Genomic DNA, 18,053 nt, shown 5'->3' on the forward strand with positions numbered 1-18,053 from the left:
TGTTTTCCTCCCAATAGCACGCCCAGAAATAATGCCAGGAATAGTGATGTCCCTAGATTTACATGCAGACCAGGTGTCCATGCAAAGAATTGCGGTTAGAGGAATGGACATACATGGGTGTCAATGGCAAACAGTATTGTGCATTAATGCTAACATTCCACTGCGAGAACTGTCCGATGAGGACCTTTTTACTGACTCAGACAGCGATGGGGAGATAGTGATGGAGATTGCAATCCCCTGCGATATCATGATACAGACAAGACAGGTGCCAGTACAGCTAATGGCAGTGGTAGGGGCGCCACCTCCCTTTATCGATGATGACATGCAACTGGTACCACGGAAATTGTGGACAACAGGCCCGCATGATGTAGGATTGTTGCACAAGGTGACACCAGTAAAAATAAAGCTCAAACCTGGGGCATTGCTGCCCAGGGTGAAGCAAAACCCATTGTCCCGAGAAGCAGAAGAAGGGATAAAAGAGACAATACATGCCTTGCTAGCACAGGGAATAATAGTACCCTCAAATTCACCATGTAATACTTGCTCTACCCCATCCAAAAAGCAAAGGGCGGGGCGTGGAGGATGATCCAGGTCCTACGCCCCCTTAATGACGTCATACAAAAAGAATTTCCTTTGATCCCAAATCCTGCATCAATTTTGTGTAGTATACCAAAAGATGCATCAAGTTTTACAGTGGTAGACTTAAAAAACACATTCTTTCCAGTCCCGCTGGACCCTGAGTCACAATATCTGACAGCGTTCACCCTGGGAGGGAAAAGATATGAGCATTGCAAATTACCTCAGGGATATTGTGAGAGCCCAAGCATTTTCAACAGAATTTTACATGAACATCTAGGCAATATCGACACAAAGAGCACGATCATTCAATGTGTGGATGATCTCCTGATTTGCGGGAAGGATGAAGATGAGTGCAGGAAAGATTCTATTACACTCCTAACATTACTGGCCCACAAAGGTTACAAGGTAGAAAAAGAAAAGTTACAATACTGTAAAGCAGAAGTGTTGTATCTGGGTCAATTGATATCAAATGATGGTAAACGAATCATACCAGAGAAAGCAGCTGCAGTATGCACTGTAAATGAGCCTACAACAGTGAAGGAAATGCAGAAATTTCTCGGCATGTGCAATTACTGCCATGTCTGGATATCAGAATAAGCAAGGTACACAAAAACATTATTGCAGGGACTCAAAGAAGCACAAAGAGACAACACAGAAATACAATAGACAGCAGAAATGCACAATGTGTTCAGCACACTGAAGGAACTGATCTCAACAGCACCAGTACTTGCAAACCCAGACTATGAACGCACATTTTATTTATTTTTGCACTGCAATGGGACACTCATGACAGCAGTACTAACACATTCTTGGGTTACAAGCCTCTTGCCTACTACAGTGGTGCACTAGTCATAGTCATGCACGGGCACTTCGCTTGCGAGCAGTCTCTCGCAGCCGCAGCATTCGCAATAGAGAAAAGTGCAACGATTGTGATGGGATGTTCTGTGATATTATTTGTGGAACATTCACTATTTGCAATATTAGAGAGATCAAAGAGCACACTGACAACACAGAGAGCAACAGCATACGAGATTGTCGTATCCAGTGCTAAAATACACATAGTGAGATGTAAAACAGTGAACCCTGGAACATTTCTCACAGAAGCATGCACAGTGGAAGAAATGCAAACACACGATTGTGCTACATACAGAGGACAGGATGGAGATACACACAGAGCAAGTGAAAATGCCTTATGAGAAGGAGATATACATTTCATAGATGGATCAGCATCAATGAATTCAGAGACAGGAGAGAAGCATGTCGGGGTAGCTGTTGTGCGACTAGAGGAAGGTAAATATGAAGTACTCGTCCAACAAAGGTTATCTGCCCATTACTCAGCGCAAGCAGCAGAGTTAGTAGCACTAACTGAAGCACTGCATGCAGCAAAGGGATGCGCAGTCACAATATACACAGACTCGGCATACATGACCACAACAGCACATGGGGGATTGGCTAGATGGGGAAGGAGAGGATTCCACAGAGCAGACGGATACCCAGTGCAGCATGCTGAGTCACTAAAAGAGTTGATAGAGGCACTAAAGGAACCTACATTTGTGGCCATAGTGAAATGCCAAGCCCTTACAAACAACAATTACATAATCTCTTTAGGAAACGCTGCAGCCGACGCTGCTGCGAAAGAAGCATCATATTTAGCTAAGGAAACAGCAGGTGGGTACATATTACAGAAACATGTGGAAGAGGATCGCCCTGATGGGTGCAATTCCATTCCCATTTCCCAGATATTAGAAATGCAACAAGGAGCGACTGCTGAGAAGGAGTTGTTGGAGAAAAGAGGGTGTATCCAATCATCCACTGACCTCCTTTGGCGTCAAAACAATACAGGTAAAGTAGTAATGCCCAATACGCTACTAGAAATAGCGTTCCAACAGCTTCACTTCCCAGCTCATAATGCCAAACAACACATTGCAGCAGAGATACAGGAAAATTGGTTTGCACCAGTGTGGCATGAGCAAATATCAAAAATGGCCATGGCCATACAACATGTTAGATATATAATTCAGGGATGACACTAAGAACACTGCGAGGAACACTGCCAAAACCAACTAGCCCATTCAGAGAGTTGCACATAGATTACGCCAAAATGGGCGAAAGATGCAATGGGTCATTCTACATGATAGTGGTGGTTTGCCCATTCTCAAGATGGGTGGAGGTAGGCCCCTGCGCCCACCTAGACGCAAAGTGCGCAGCAAAGTTCCTAGTGCGGGAAGTGTTTCCCCGCTGGGGAATCTGTGACATAATACGCTCAGATACCGAGACACATTTTGTCAATGATCTGTTCAAAGAAGTAACAGCAATGTCAGGAATAACACATAAATTGTGTATGATTTATCATCCAAAATGAAACGCCATGGTTGAGAAAATAAACAGCCTCCTAAAAGGGAGGCTCTCAAAATTGTGTTACTTGCGAAAGAAAAATTGGGTATACTGTTTACCCATGGCCTTGTTTGAACTGAGAAATCAACCCAGCAAGGACCACTATTTGTCACCCCCATGAGATTGGGACAGGAAGATGCATGCATACAGCACACTCCCCACTCTGCAGGCACTCAGATGCTCACATAAGTGCAACAGTACTAGGGGAAGAATTCAATGAATACCTAACAAAGCTCACAAAAGCAGCCCGTATGATTGCCAGGCAGCTAGCACCCCGTTCACACAAGAAGCAACAAGTGACACAATAACACCAACAGCAGATAGTCCGACAGGTCAGCTAATTAAAAATAATTAGAAAAATGTCATAATATGCTAAAAATAATTTAGTTAAAAAAATGGTAATGATAAATGCACAATGAGAAGAAGAATGTAAATAAGAAAAACTGTTATGTGTATGAGTTGCTTATTACACTTTTATGTCTCATCATGTAGGAGAAACCATGGCAACGGAGGGGCCCCCCGATGTAAACAGCATTAGAATAGATAGGAATGGCAATAGAAATGTTGACTTGCGTAGATATAGTTATGAATGTGGTTTGTTTATGTGGGCCGTTATATTCTTTTCAATGATGTTTGAACTAGTAGTACTGGGCAGTAGCGGGGGGGGGGCAATGGGACAAGCATGATAACACCTCATATGAGATGGGTTTAAACTAATTGTGGGAAAAGGTGTCACAGGTTTCCCCCTTCTCACCTGTCCCTTCTCACCCCTTCCCCCTTCTCACCTGTCTGTGTTGTTTGTTTGAGTTCTTCGATGAAGTCTTCTTTCGCACAGTTCGGGTCTTGTATAACCCTGTGCGTGGGTCCTCAGGTTCCAGCGTGCGTTCGCGTCCTGTCTCCAGGGAGCGTTCAGATGTCCGGGAAAAACATCCAGGAAATGGCGAGGAGCGCACTCGGAAGGCGAGTGTAAAGGAGATCCAGGAATGCAAGGTTAGAACAAAAAGGGGAGGATGAAGGAGGAGGAAAATTAGGGGACCGGGAACCAGGAATCAGTGTAAATTGCTGTACGAACTGCGGCAGCACATGTCTCACTGCTGCAAGCGTTAGCGTTGAGATGCGCAGGGCCAAGGGGCGTGTCTGCTTTGTAGAACACAGAGCGTACAATGCAGAGACTGGCAAACAGCGTTTCACATTCAGCGGCCATGTCAGGAGTACTGCTGAGTTCAGTCCCCTATGGGTCAGGGACCACGATGTTTGCCCGGGTGTATAAGGTGGTACATTCGGAGTAGTCTGGGGCATTTATGTTTGAGACTGGTTCCCAGGTGCGTTCGCTGGGAGGGTACCCTTTCCATTCGACCAGATACTGTAGCTGACCACATCTGTACCTGGAGTAACATATTCTGGACACTTCGTATTCTAACTGATCATTGACAACCACAGGGTTAGATCTTGGAGCAGTCCAGGAGGACTGGACATATGGTTTCAACAGAGAAGTGTGAAAAACGGGGTGGATCCTCTTCCAGGATTCTGGTAGTTTGAGTCGGAAGGCCACTGGGTTAATGATTTCCTTTATGGAAAAAGGGCCATAGTACCGGGGAGCCAACTTATTTGGTCATAAGTGTCGAGGCAGTAATTTCGAGGATAGCCAGACCTTATCACCCACTGCGTATGAAGGCCCCGGTCTTCTTTTGAAATCCGCATAATGCTTGGTCTTTGTTCGGGCCTTTTTGAGGTGTTCTTTGGCTTCTCTGTGTACGTTGATGAGGGTTTCAATCCAGGAGTCAACTGTAGGAACTGGGGTAGGATGTGGGAGTATGGCTGGTAGAACCAAAGGGTGGAATCCTTGGCTACAGAAAAAGGGGCTGGTTTTGACAGCCGAGTGGTCCGAATTATTGTATACGAATTCAGCCACAGGCATTAGAAGTGACCAATAATCCTGGACCTTGGTGGCAAAACAGCGAAGATATTGTTCCAGGGTTTGGTTCACGCGTTCAGTAGCTCCATTGGTCTGTGGATGATAACCTGAGGAGAGGGCACGTTGGATTCCTAGTATACGACATAAGTGTTTCCAGAACTGAGATATCTACTGAGGTCCTCTGTCAGTTATGATCTTGGAGGGTAGTCCATGAAGTCGGAATATGTGTTCCAGGAAGATTCTAGCGAATTCAGAGGAGGATGGTAGTATATAAGGGTGTGAAATGAGCCATGTGAGTGAATATATCAATGGTAACCATGATAGTTGTGTATCCCCTGGAAGGTGGTAGTTCCACAATAAAGCCCGTAGCGATGAATTCCCAAGGTCTTGTTGGCAGCGCTGGTTGGAGCAGGAGACCTGCCGGTTTCTTGTTGTCATGCTTATTCTGAGTGCAGACTGCACAGGTTTGGATGCAATGCTGGACGTCATCTTTCATTTTCGGCCACCAAAACTGTCTTTGTATTAAACGGAGAGTGTTGGTGATGCCATGGTGTCCTGAATGAAGGGTGTCATGACATAGGCTTGTGATCCTTTGTCGCAGTCTCTGCGTGGGGATGACCAGACCATTATCCTTGAACAAATATCCGTCCTTTGGTTTGAGATTCCATCGATTCTTCCCAGTAAACTCCTTCCAGATCCCAGAGGACTGGGTTTGAATCTGAATTTCTTCCAGGAGACTGATTGCTTGGGCAACAAATATTGTGTGGGGAAACATCTTTGGGGAGGATCGGTCTTCAAGAATTTCATAGTCGGGACGTCGGGATAAGGCGTCAGCAATTATATTGTATGTTCCAGGAACATGATGGATTTGAAACTGGTACTGGGCAAAGAGGAAGGCCCAACGGGCTTGACGACTGTTCCTACATTACAGGGATTGTAGAACTTGAAGATTCCGATGTCTGTGCGGAGGATGTTTCGCTCCCAGGAGTAGATGATGCCACTCTGTGAAGGCTTGACAGATGGCTAATAGGTCCTTTTCCAGAACAGAATAGTGGGTTTTGCTAGGAGTCAGGGTGCGCGAAAGATAGGTGATGGGGTGTTCTAATTTGTCATCAAATTCCTGTTTTAGGACTGCCCCGATGGCGTAGTTAGAGGCATTCGTTTCCACTAGGAAGGATAAATCAATTTCAGGTTGAGCCAAGATGGGGGCTTGTGTAAACTCCAACTTCAATCGTTGAAACGCCTCATCTTGGACTGCTGTCCAGTGAAAGGGAGTATCCTTCTTCAACAATGTAATGATCGGTTGTACTATCTCCGAAAAGGAAGGTATGAATTTTCGGTAGAAATTGGCAAGCCCCAGGAAGGATTGAATCTGTTTCACAGTAGTTGGAACAGGCCAGGATAAAATGGAGTCTATTTTCGAGCGGTCCATTCCAATTCCTTCTGGGCCAATGACAAATCTGAGATAGTGAACAGTAGACACATGGAAAAGGAATTTCTCAGGTTTAGCCAGGAGCTTATGTTCACGTAGACACTGTAAGACTGCTTTAACATGTTCTTCATGCTTCAGATGATCCTTGGAGTATATCAGTATATCGTCCAGGTAAACTATGACGAAGAGGAACAGCATATCGGAGAACACCCGGTCCATAAAACGTTGAAAGACCGCTGGGGCATTGGTGAGTCTGAAGGGCATAACGAAGTATTCAAAATGACCAATGGGTGTTCTAAAGGCTGTTTTCCATTTGTCACCCTCCTTTATATGGATCAGATGGTAGGCACCTCTGAGATCTAATTTTGTGAACACTACAGCTCCTCTCACCGCTTCCAGGATATCTGAGATTAAGGGCAATGGGTAGCGGTCCTTGAGGGTGCATTGATTAAGACCACGATAATCAAGGCAAGGCCTAAGCTCCTTGGTATCTTTCTTGGGAACAAAAAACAACAAAGCTTCCTCCGGGGATTTGATGGTCGTATAGTGCCATTTTCCAGGTTGGTATCCAAGTATTCTCAGAGGGCTCTTTTTCTGGTTCTGATAGAATGAACATCCTTCCACAGGAAATCACTGCTGAGGGTTCAGTATCAATAGCGCAGTCTTCAGGTCTGTGAGGTGGTAGGGCCTGAACTATGGCAGTCGAGAACATATCAGTGTAATCCTTATAGGCCCTGGGAACCTGGATGATATTTGAGACTGTGAATGGACCTTGCTGGTCTGTTCGCGTATCTTCAGAGGATCTTGACGAGGAATCCAGGGATAGACAGTGGGACACACAGTGTTCTGAACCAAGAAACAAGGATCATGCCGCCTATTTGATGTAGGGGTTGTGCTTCTGTAACCAGGGGATACCCAGTACCAATGGATAATGGGCAGATGTTATGATGTCAAATTTGATGCTCTCTTGATGGTGGTTTATAGAAAGCAGGATGTCTTTGATTTGCAGGGTTATGGGTCCTGAAGAAAGAGGTCTTCCATCGATAGCCTCTACAGGTTGCATGATGTCTTGTGTTTCATATGGAATGTGGTGGGTAGTGACCCAATCATGATCTATGAATATCCCAATGGCCCCATAATCCACTAGTGCCAGAATGGGATAAGCTTCTTTCTTTGAAGGCGATAGAAAGGCCTGCAGAATCATAAGATTGTTGTGTCCAGGAGAGTTCAAGGATGGAATAGATGTGGAGCAAACATCTCTCTCCCGAAGCTGTGCTCCATCTAGTATCGGGAGCTGGCATTTCCCGTGGAGGGGTTAAAGGACATTCTCCCACAAGATGTTTATCAGAGGCGCAGTACATGCACAGCCCGGTGTGAATCCGTTGCATCCTTTCTTGCAGAGTTATGGGTCCGCGGAAGGCTCCTAGTTGCATGGGTTCTGGGTCTGTGGTCGGGGAAGGAGCAGGCTCAGGTCTGAAGGAAGGCTCTGTAGAGGTCTTTTGGTAGGGAATTTTAGTCTTCTTCTTTTCCGCCTTCCTTTCCTGGATACGAAAGTCTATTTGTAAAGAGAGGTCCATGAGAGCCTGGAAGGAACCTGGGCGAGCTACCCTGGCTAGTTCGTCTTTTATCTCTTCATTCAGCCCTCTTTGAAAGAGGGTAAAACAGGCCTCAGAGAACCAGTCTGCTTCCTTGGCCAGTTGCTTAAAGCGTGTTACAAAGGTAAGCATATCCTGGGATCTTTGTTGGAAGTCCAATAAGCGTTCTTGGGCACTGTAAACATGTTCTGGGTGGTCAAACATGGTCTTTAGCGCCCGTACAAAACCATAGTCATCCAGGAGGGCATCACCCAAATTAACTAAGGGTGTTGCCCAAGTTAATGCATTCCCGGAAAGATGTGCAATCATAAAACCCACCTTTGCCCTAGGTGTGGAGCAGTAGTAGGGCTTAAAGGTAAAGTGCACTAAACACGAATCGAGGAAGCCACAAAGGTTCTTTGATGAGCCATCATATTTATCCACCATCCACCCAGCAACACACTTTCCTTGGTCGCGGAATCACGTGACAGGACTAGTTGTTTCAATGCAGCATTCTCGGCTTTAAGATTCTGAACTTCTGTTGTTAACTCCTGCATGCCGCGCATGAGGTGTTGAACTGCAGCCTCCATGTCCGTAACTGTATCAGTTTGTTGGTGTCTCAATCTGTCACAGGTTTCCCCCCTTCTCACCTGTCTGGGTTGTTTGTTCGAGTTCTTTGATGAAGTCTTCTTTTGCACAGTTCGGGTCTTGTATAACCCTGTGCGAGGGTCCTCGGGTTCCAGCGTGCAGTTCCCGTCCCGTCTCCAGGGAGCATTCCGATGTCCAGGAAAAAAGTCCAGGAAATGGCGAGGAGCACACTCGGAAGGCGAGTGCGAAGGAGATCCAGGAATTCAAGGTGAGGACAAAAAGGGGAGGATGAAGGAGGAGGAAAATTAGGGGACCGGGAACCAGGAATCAGTGGAGATCGCTGTAGGAACTACGGCAGCACACGTCTGACTACTGCAAGCGGTAGCGTTGAGACGCGCGGGGCTGCAGGGGCGTGTCTGCTTTGTAGAACGCAGAGCGTACAACGCAGAGACCGGCAAACAGCGTTTCACATTCAGCGGCCATGTTGGGAGTACTGCTGAGTTCTGTCCCCTATGGGTCAGGGGCCACGAAGTCCAGAAGGGACGCGTCCGGTGGTTCATGACAAAAGAGGGGCAAGGGGGAACACCCTTAACGCAGCAGGGAAAGAAAGAGAACATCCTAAAGGCAATAAGAGAAGGAGAAGGGGGCGGGGAGGAGAAAGTATGATGAATATTCTGGGTTAGGGCTAGACACAATAGAAGATGCACAACACCTGCACCAGTCCAATAAATGGTACGCAGACATGAGTTCCACTGCAAAGCAAACAACTAATGAGAGCTGTTATGTGGGCTCTCTAACCCCCCATGCCTTGGGTAACCCCGAGGTACTCCCGCTACTCAAGACCCAAAGGAGTGGTGTGCCTGAAGGAGCCATTTTTAGTGATAAAAGGAACATTGTATTCGGACAATAATGGCAACACAAGCAAATAACATGCAAAGCAGAGGCACTACGAGGGTTGGCAGTCGAAAAGTTGCAGTGGATCCAGAAAACATGCGCTCCGATATGGGCCCAACACATCACAAAGCTCACTTGGGTCACAGCCCTGGAAAATCCCTTCAAACTGCAAAAAGACATTATCTACAAACTGTGCTTTCGCAGAGAAGGGAAAATAAACATGGGTACAAACAAGAACTGTAACAAAACGCTCATCATCCCAGACATGAAGAAAGGGACAGCTCCATTAATGGATACATACTGGGTTTGCGGTAAGCAGGCATACTTGCACCTCCCGCAGTCATGGAGGGGCACATGCTCCCTGGCAACGCTGCATTCCGAAGCTGATGGTGGTTCCTGAAAGTCATATTTAAGATGGGAAGGGGCTGTCAGCCTTCCAGGAACCAGAGGCTCCACAACCAACCGATGAGGCACCAGTGTATTCCATATCCGCGGAGAACATACAAAGCTCAGTATCCAGAAAAAGAAGGTCGTCCAACTACATATCCAAGGCATCCACAGAGCCTTTGCTGCAAATTAAAGACAGGTTCCGGTTGTTCAATTCCGCTGAAACATTTTTCGCCTCCCTCATCCCAAGTATCCAAGCGCGAGCCAACACAAAGGGCCTCATTACGACCCAGGCGGTAAGTTACCGCCTGGGCCGTGACTTTACCACCATGGCGTAAACTACGTTTACGCCATGGTGGTTGGCGGATTTACTGCCCCATTCCAACCTTGGCTGGGCGGTAAATCCCCATTTTCCCATTTTCCCTTCCCCATTCCCATTTTGCCCCATAGGGCATAATGGGAGTGGGGAAGGCGTTAATTACGCCACCGTAAATTACGGGGGCGTAATTAACTCCATGGTCCCTTAGCGCCATGGATTTTAACACCTGCTAAGAGCAGGTGTTAAAACCTCCATGGCGCTAAGGGACCTCGTACTCAGGCGGTAAGGGTCGGCGATGTTTACGCCGCCGTAAACCCCTTACCGCCTGAGTTGCAATGAGGCCCAAAATGGCTGAAAATTATGCGCTGGGAGCTGATCCAACTGACCAACGACTCAGAAGAAGGATTCAATGTAATAAAGGTGGAGCTAAGGGCCCTATGACTAATGACGTTGCAGAACAGGTATGTCCTAGACCTGTTGACGGCCATGGATGGAGGTGTTTGCCAAAAAATCTGGAGCGCATGTTGCACTTTTGTACCTTCTGCAGACGCGGACAATGGAACTCTGTCACACGTTATTGCAGCAGTGCACAACCTTGGCGAACGGATGAAGGAAGAAGGAAGGGTGCAGCCCAGCTCGTGGTTCGATTAACTTTTTTCGTGGGTACCTTCCTGGCTCGGGATGGCCATCAAACTATTGGTACTGTAGGGTATTTTGTGGAGATTTTGGGGCCTGACGGTATTTTATTACCGCCGAAAAATAACTTAGCAATAATCACTCTTTGTATTCAGATTTGGCCATGTGCAACAATAATACAATGAACATGCATTATTTCAGCACCCAGACCTGCATATTTGGTATACGTGGTTGGTGGTATTTTGGTGAGCATAATTCCCTTGTTTTATTTGTGGCCCCAATGTCCAGAATCCCTTATCTTTGCTTAGATTTTTCGTGTGATCACTAGAGAGACCTCAGACCTGCATTCTAGGAATACCACATTTTCCAGTGATAGTGTTGGTGTGCCACCATGGGCGAACTCACTGACTTATTTACGACAGAGAGCTATATGTGGTAGTCTGGTGGTAATTTCCACTACCTTATATACGGTAGGGAGCTATGTTCAGAGAGTCTCTCTTCCCGTTGGCTCATGTACCTCCAACAAGCTATGCTACAGTCACTCACAATTATTCATACTGATTTTGACATGCACACATCTGTCTTAAAATGACCATTGCACTGTTTAAAAATCTCCCCACATCATCAGCATTGTAATGGTAAACAATAAACATCACCCGTCTGTTTTCAAATATTTTTCTGTATTATAAAAGTTGTATTTAAACACGATCTCATTCTTTACAGAAATAAAATGGTACAGTCAAAGCATTGTCTGTGACACACTGCAAAGAGAGTGGCGGAGAACAGAACTCAAATTGCAACATTAGCACTTGATTAAGACACGCACAGGAATCCTACACTGACTGCATATTACCGTACACACTCAGCTCCCACACTTCTCATTACCTTATCTTTTTAGTTGTTCTCTTTGTGAATGTGGCTCTCTTGGATTAACTCCAGCAAAAAGGAACGCTTGCCTTCTCAAACCGGGGTCATTGCCTGGAATTCTCAGCTTTTGCAGATAGGAATGCCTCAGCCAGTGGAAAGGTCCTTCTTTCAGCTCTCCCCAATCTCGACTGCAGCAGGACACAGGAATCTGCATTCAGTCAGGAGCCCCACAGCCAGGTCTTCTCCCCAATAGTGCAGAAAGATGTCTGCCTGTCTTTTTCCCTGATACTGCCCACTAAAACTTTCCTCTCAGCCCTCTGTATGACGTGTCCCAATGAAATCCATCATCTCTCATCCTCCTACTCTTCAACAATAGCTTCGCTTATACATTTGCAATTGTTGCAAATCTGACTTCCTTCTTCCTGCAGTTACTGTGCACAAAAACACGGAGAATCAGGCAGAGAAGAGAAGAAAAAATCTCTGCACACGCATTTAAATGGTTTTCAGAGTATGCCTAATTCTGCAGTGGAGAACACATTTTATTAGTGGGTTATGTTAAATAAGGTTTTATTAGTCAGGTTAATTGTTAATAGGTTAGCTGTTAATTTTCAAATGTGTCTCTAGCAATATAGGCATTTCAGGTGAAAAATAGTGTGCATTTTTAAATGAGCACGTGTGCTTTTAACTGTAAAATAGATTTGCATCTTATATGTTAAAATCGTTTTTGACTGAATAGCCTGTCTTTCCTTGTTAATCTGGTAACCCATATAGCAATGCACCGCACCCTTGTGGTGATGCTGCAAAAAAAAATGTGCTACTTGTGCAGTATTACTGTACTCTGTACTGTAACACGCCAAATATCCTTACATATACCCTCCTTTTGTTTTTAGAACTTGGCTATAATCCAAGCCAATTCCTAAAAACAACTTGTTCTATTTTTTTTACAATATAGCAATCCAACAAAATGAATATTCATGTGCATCAATGAAAATTTGCAATCAACATTTCATCTGAGTCCATCAGTTCATAAAATGTTCCACATTTGCCTTCTCAGTGGAAGTGGCATTACTTTAAGTTTAAATTTTCCAAGTCAATTAAAAACAATGAAATAAAACAACTAACTAAAACAAATAAGTAATATAACAAGTTAAAATAAATAATTAAAATAATAAATACGTGGAACTTCATATGCCAGAACTTTTGTTTTGTCTCTTTTGGTATGTCCCGACCAGCGATGTTATTCGGTTCATTCGAGTACTCTTTCATCTTGGCAATCTTGAATCCACAGTTGTCATCTCTTTTGGCATTCCGGTTATTTTGTCTTCACCTCCACCTGGAGGCAGGCATCTTTTGGTCTTCATCCAGGGGACTCCAGGTCTCCATCGTCTCCCGTGGCCTCTGATCCCGGAACCTCCGACCAAATAATGTTAATTGTCTAAATCAAAATAGAAAATAAACAGATTAAGTACATAGCACAATACTAACTTCATCCTTTTGCCAAAAATAAAACATGCTTGGTAAAAATATTTCGTTTATATTTTTTTCTGTTTTTTTTTTCTGAAATCAAATACAAGTTAAAAGAAAACAAGCATATATAAAACAGCATTCAATATTTAATACACTTTCTCTCTGCACACCAACCACGAGCTTCCGTTATATGTGCATTTATTTATTTATTTATTTATTTATTTATTTATTTATTTATATTATATATTTTTACATATATTACAGTGTTTATGTGCCATCATAACAATCAACTTTTTTTTAACTTCTTTGTCACTGCCTCCTGAATACACCCATTTATTTTCTCAAGGGACTCTATCTGTTTCTACATGCTCAATCTGCCTGATCTCATGTCTGGGATGGCATGGTTTGATTTGATTTACATGGACAAACTGCTCTATTGCTGTTTCACCTTCATTTTTCAAAATTTTATACACTACAGGAGAAACCTTATCTATAATTCGAAATGGCCCCTGCCAGGCTGCTAGAAATTTAGAATTTTTCTGTTTACTTTTTCCAAAATGAAACTTGTACACCTGATCCCCTACATTGTATTCCTTTACTGATGTCTTTTTGTCATAATATGACTTAGCACTGTCAGCAGCCCTTTCCAGATTTCTCTGCACAAAAGCAAATGCATGTTGCAAATGCCTCCTCAGTTCATCAATATATTCATGAACCGTGGATGCACTCACTAGAGTTTGCTCATGTGTTCTGTATAGTAGGTGTTGTGGTAACACCATTTTCCTACCTGTCAAGACCTCATGGGGGCTAACACCTGTTGCTTTGGCAGGAGTCGACCTGATTGCCATCAGAACCAACGGTAAACGTAAATCCCAGCTGGAACCTGCTTCTGCCACAAATTTCTTTAAAATATCCACAACAGACCTATTGCTTCTTTCAACTGTACCTGAAGACGCCGCCCGATATGCGATATGTAGTTTCCTTTTCACACCTAGTATTTGCCATACCTTACTCATTAGAGTACTTGTGAAATGACTTCCTCTGTCTGACTCAATTCTTTGTGGCAACCCAAACCTTGAGAACACATGGTTCACCAGTAATGTGGCTGCTGTTTGCGCACTACAATCTGGTGCAGGAATGCACTCAATCCACTTCGACATCAAACATACCACACTCAAAATATAACGGTGTCCCCTGCTCGACCTTTTTAAAGGACCTACATAGTCTATTTGCAAATCTGACCATGGGAGAGTTAGGCCTCTTTTCATCAATGGTGCTCTATGCATTGGTGAAGCAGGTTTAAATTGGGCGCATACTAGACATCCTCTAGTATATAATTCCACATCTTGGGACATATGAGGCCAGTAAGCATAATCTTTTAGTATTTCTAATGTTTTTTGTGAACCTCTATGGCCTGCAGTTATGGCATCATGTGCATGGTGTAGCATTAGTCCTCTGAATGAAAGGGGTACTACCCACTGTATTTGTCCTGTTATGGACTCTCTAATCATGAGTCCATCCTGTAATCTGATTCGTGTTTTGTTCTTTAATAACACCCTCAACTCTTCTTTTCCCATGCAATCTTTTTCTGTTAAAGGATTTTGTTCAGGATCTATCAAATGATTATAATAGATTCCCAAAATGTGATCATTCTTTTGTGCCTCAATCAAATCTTGGTCTGGCGTGTCATGACTCCACTGCACCACCGGTTGATCTATCTCCTTTGGTGCTTTAGAACGTGTCACTGCATCAATTTGTATTTCACCCATTAAGTAATCAATATGTAGCAATTCTCCCATCACAGCCCCAATCTTAGCCAGATGGTCTGCCTTATCATTTCCCTCCTTATCCTCTCCTGGTGTTTTTAAATGCCCACGAATTTTTCTCCAGTATATTGTTAAATTATTTTCTGACACCAATTTGTCTATGGCTTGTATCATTTTTCCATGTTTAAGTGGCTTTTTGTTGTATGTAACCATGCCTCTTGCTTTCCAACCAGGCAAATACTCCACAAAGCTATTCCGTGCATAGTCAGAATCAGTCACCAGGACAATTTCACTGAACTTTTTATCAACTGCAGTAGCAATTGCTTTATAGATGGCTGCCAATTCCGCCACCTGACTGCTCCTATCTCCAATCCTCATCCCTATACTAGGAACGCCTTCACATTTCAACCAGACATTTCCTATTCCTGCCACTAATTGTTTATTACTGTCATTTTCAATGTGAAAAGCACAACCATCCACATATACAGTTGGCAAATCCTTGCATGTTTTTTCATCAAAAGCTTTGTGTGGTGATCGTTCAAATTCCTGTAAACTAGCTTCCACTTCCATTTCATTTGGTATTTGTTCAGCTGCACAGTCATGTAAGTCAGCTAACCCTTGAGCAATTGGGCTCTTTTTATTTTGTCCATATCTTACTTCTACGGGAAAACCTTGTAATGCCAGCGTCCATGAAGTGATTCTGGATTGCGCTAGATTGCCTGATCTAATTCTTTTACTCTCTAAAAATTGCAAAGGTTGATGATTTGTTTCAATAATCACCTTTTCTCCCTGAACAATGGGGCGAAAATGTTGTAGCGCCCACACAGTGGTTAATAGGGCCTTCTCACATTCATTAAATTTCATTTCAACTTGGGAAAATGCCTTACTTGCATATGCAATGGTTTTGTGATTCAAATCGTGTTTTTGTGATAACACTGCTGACATACAATGTTCAGAAAAGCCTATTTCTATAAAGAAATCCCTGTCCTTTATGGGGTATGCTAAACATGGTGCCTTTACAAGACATTCCTTCAATCTAGCCACTGCATCAGACTGCTCTCTTTCCCATCTCCAGGGAGTATTTAGTTTAAGCAGTTTAGTCAATGGTTGAGTGATTTTTGCATAATTCTCAATGAACTTTCTGTTATAGCCTGTCATCCCTAATAAACTTTTTACTCCTTTCACATTTTTAGGATCTTTTAATCTTTGTATGGCCTCTATTTTCTTCCTTTGTGGATTTAGCCCATGTTCAGTCACTTCATGCCCTAGAAAGTTCACTTTTTTCTTGCACCATTGTGCTTTTTGCAAAGATACTTTGGCGCCTGCTTTCTGCAATTGGCCAAGCACATGTCTTATTTCATCAAAATGGCTTTTAAGGTTTTCATTTTTTATCAGGACATCATCCACATAAACTATTGTTCCTCTTTCCGCTGCATCCGGCATGGCCTTTCTCAAAAATATGCCAAATTCACTCCCACTATTGATGTACCCGAACGGAGCTCTAAGCCAGGCATATTGAGTCCTGTCAAATGTAAAGGAAAATAAGTGTTGTATCTCCTCTGCCAATGGCACACACCAATATCCAGCGGTGAGATCTAACGTGGTAAATACATTTGAACCAGGTATCTGAGCTAGGCCCTGATCAATGAATGGTAGTGGCCATCTAGATACTGGTACTCTTTTATTTAACTCTCTTAAGTCTGCACACAGCCGCCATTGACCATTTGGCTTTAACACACCTAAAATAGGCGTATTGGATGTGCTATGAATGGGCCTAATTATTCCCCGTGATTCCAAATTTTTAATAATCTCTGCCAATGATTCTAAACATGCCAGCGGTAGTCTATACTGGCGTACAAACACTGGATTTCTGCTACAACCTTCTGGTAGTGTGGCCACATGTAAATCAGTTAAACCACAATCATAAGCATCTTTTGCAAATACATCCTTAAACTCCATAAATATTTCCCTCAGGTCGTTTCGATCCCCATCGCTGTCACATGCATCCGCTAAGGAGATCTGCTCTTCTACCATTCTGGAAAATTCTGGAAACTCTTCTGGTAAAGGAATCTCAGCGCTTTCCTCTAACTGTGTGGCTGTGTCTTTTTGTAGAGCTGCCACTTTTAAATATTTTGGCATATCAGCTTCCACTTCAATGGGCTGATTTCCTGTTTCATTTTCATTTAAATTAAATATTATGCAATCCTCTTGATGGCAGCACACTGTCTCATTTGAATCATAAGGATACACAGAATGAATTTTAAATATTCCTTTGGGCTGAGAGTCCAGGTGTTCTGGCAACTCGCCCTTGGCATCTACATATTTTTCAGGAATATTCCCAATCACCATGTTATTTAAATCTGCCGTATAATGTGATTTTTGTATGGCCATTCCTAATGGGGAGTTTTCCTCTAAATGAATATCCTGACAACCTTTATTATTTACCATGATTTTTACAGATTCCTCACCAATGTCTACCAATGGAATGTATTCATAATCCAGGCCTTGCTGTTTTATGGATTCATTCAGGCATACAAATGCATCAGAGCCTTTCATCTGCTGCCCATTTTTGCATTTCAGTGTTATTGCAAACTGTTGTGTAAATGCAGGAATAATAGTATCTTTCCTTATTTGTAATTCGATGGCATAAGGAACCAGTTGTGCACAATGATAAGCCCTTCTTTTGTCTTCAAATTCAGGTGCCGGCCCACCTAGGCGTGACCATATTTTTTGATTAAGGAAATCTAACACCATACACATTCTGTGCATGATGTCATTGCCCATGTAAAATTCATTTTGTGCTCCATTCACTATCCATACATTATGGTAAATTGTTTTCTGCCCAATGCTAATTTTAAGCATGCATCTGCCTGCAATTCGGTTTTCAAAGTCTGGACTGTCCAACCCAGAAACATATTGGTTTTTAATCCTAAATTTCGGGATTTCTTCCCTCTCCATAATTTTTTGCAACAATTTCTCATTAATGAAACTCCTTTCATGTTCAAGCGCTAAAGTGGCTTTTATTGTTTTAAGATAATCATTTATACCAACGTGAACCCATGGTTGCTCATCTTCCATGTGTATTTCTGCCAGAGTGGTAATGTGTTTTTCTGAATCTGTTTTAGGAACAGTATTCTGTTTGCATGTATTCTCTTTTAAATAGAAACGTAATGTGTGCTCATCTATAGCAGTCTGCCAATCTTTCCTTGGGTCCAAGTATATTTGTACAGGTAGT

The sequence above is a fragment of the Ambystoma mexicanum genome, chromosome 1p, assembly GCF_040938575.1.
Source record: "Ambystoma mexicanum isolate Mex_15411 chromosome 1p, UKY_AmexF1_1, whole genome shotgun sequence".
NCBI lineage: Eukaryota > Metazoa > Chordata > Amphibia > Caudata > Ambystomatidae > Ambystoma > Ambystoma mexicanum.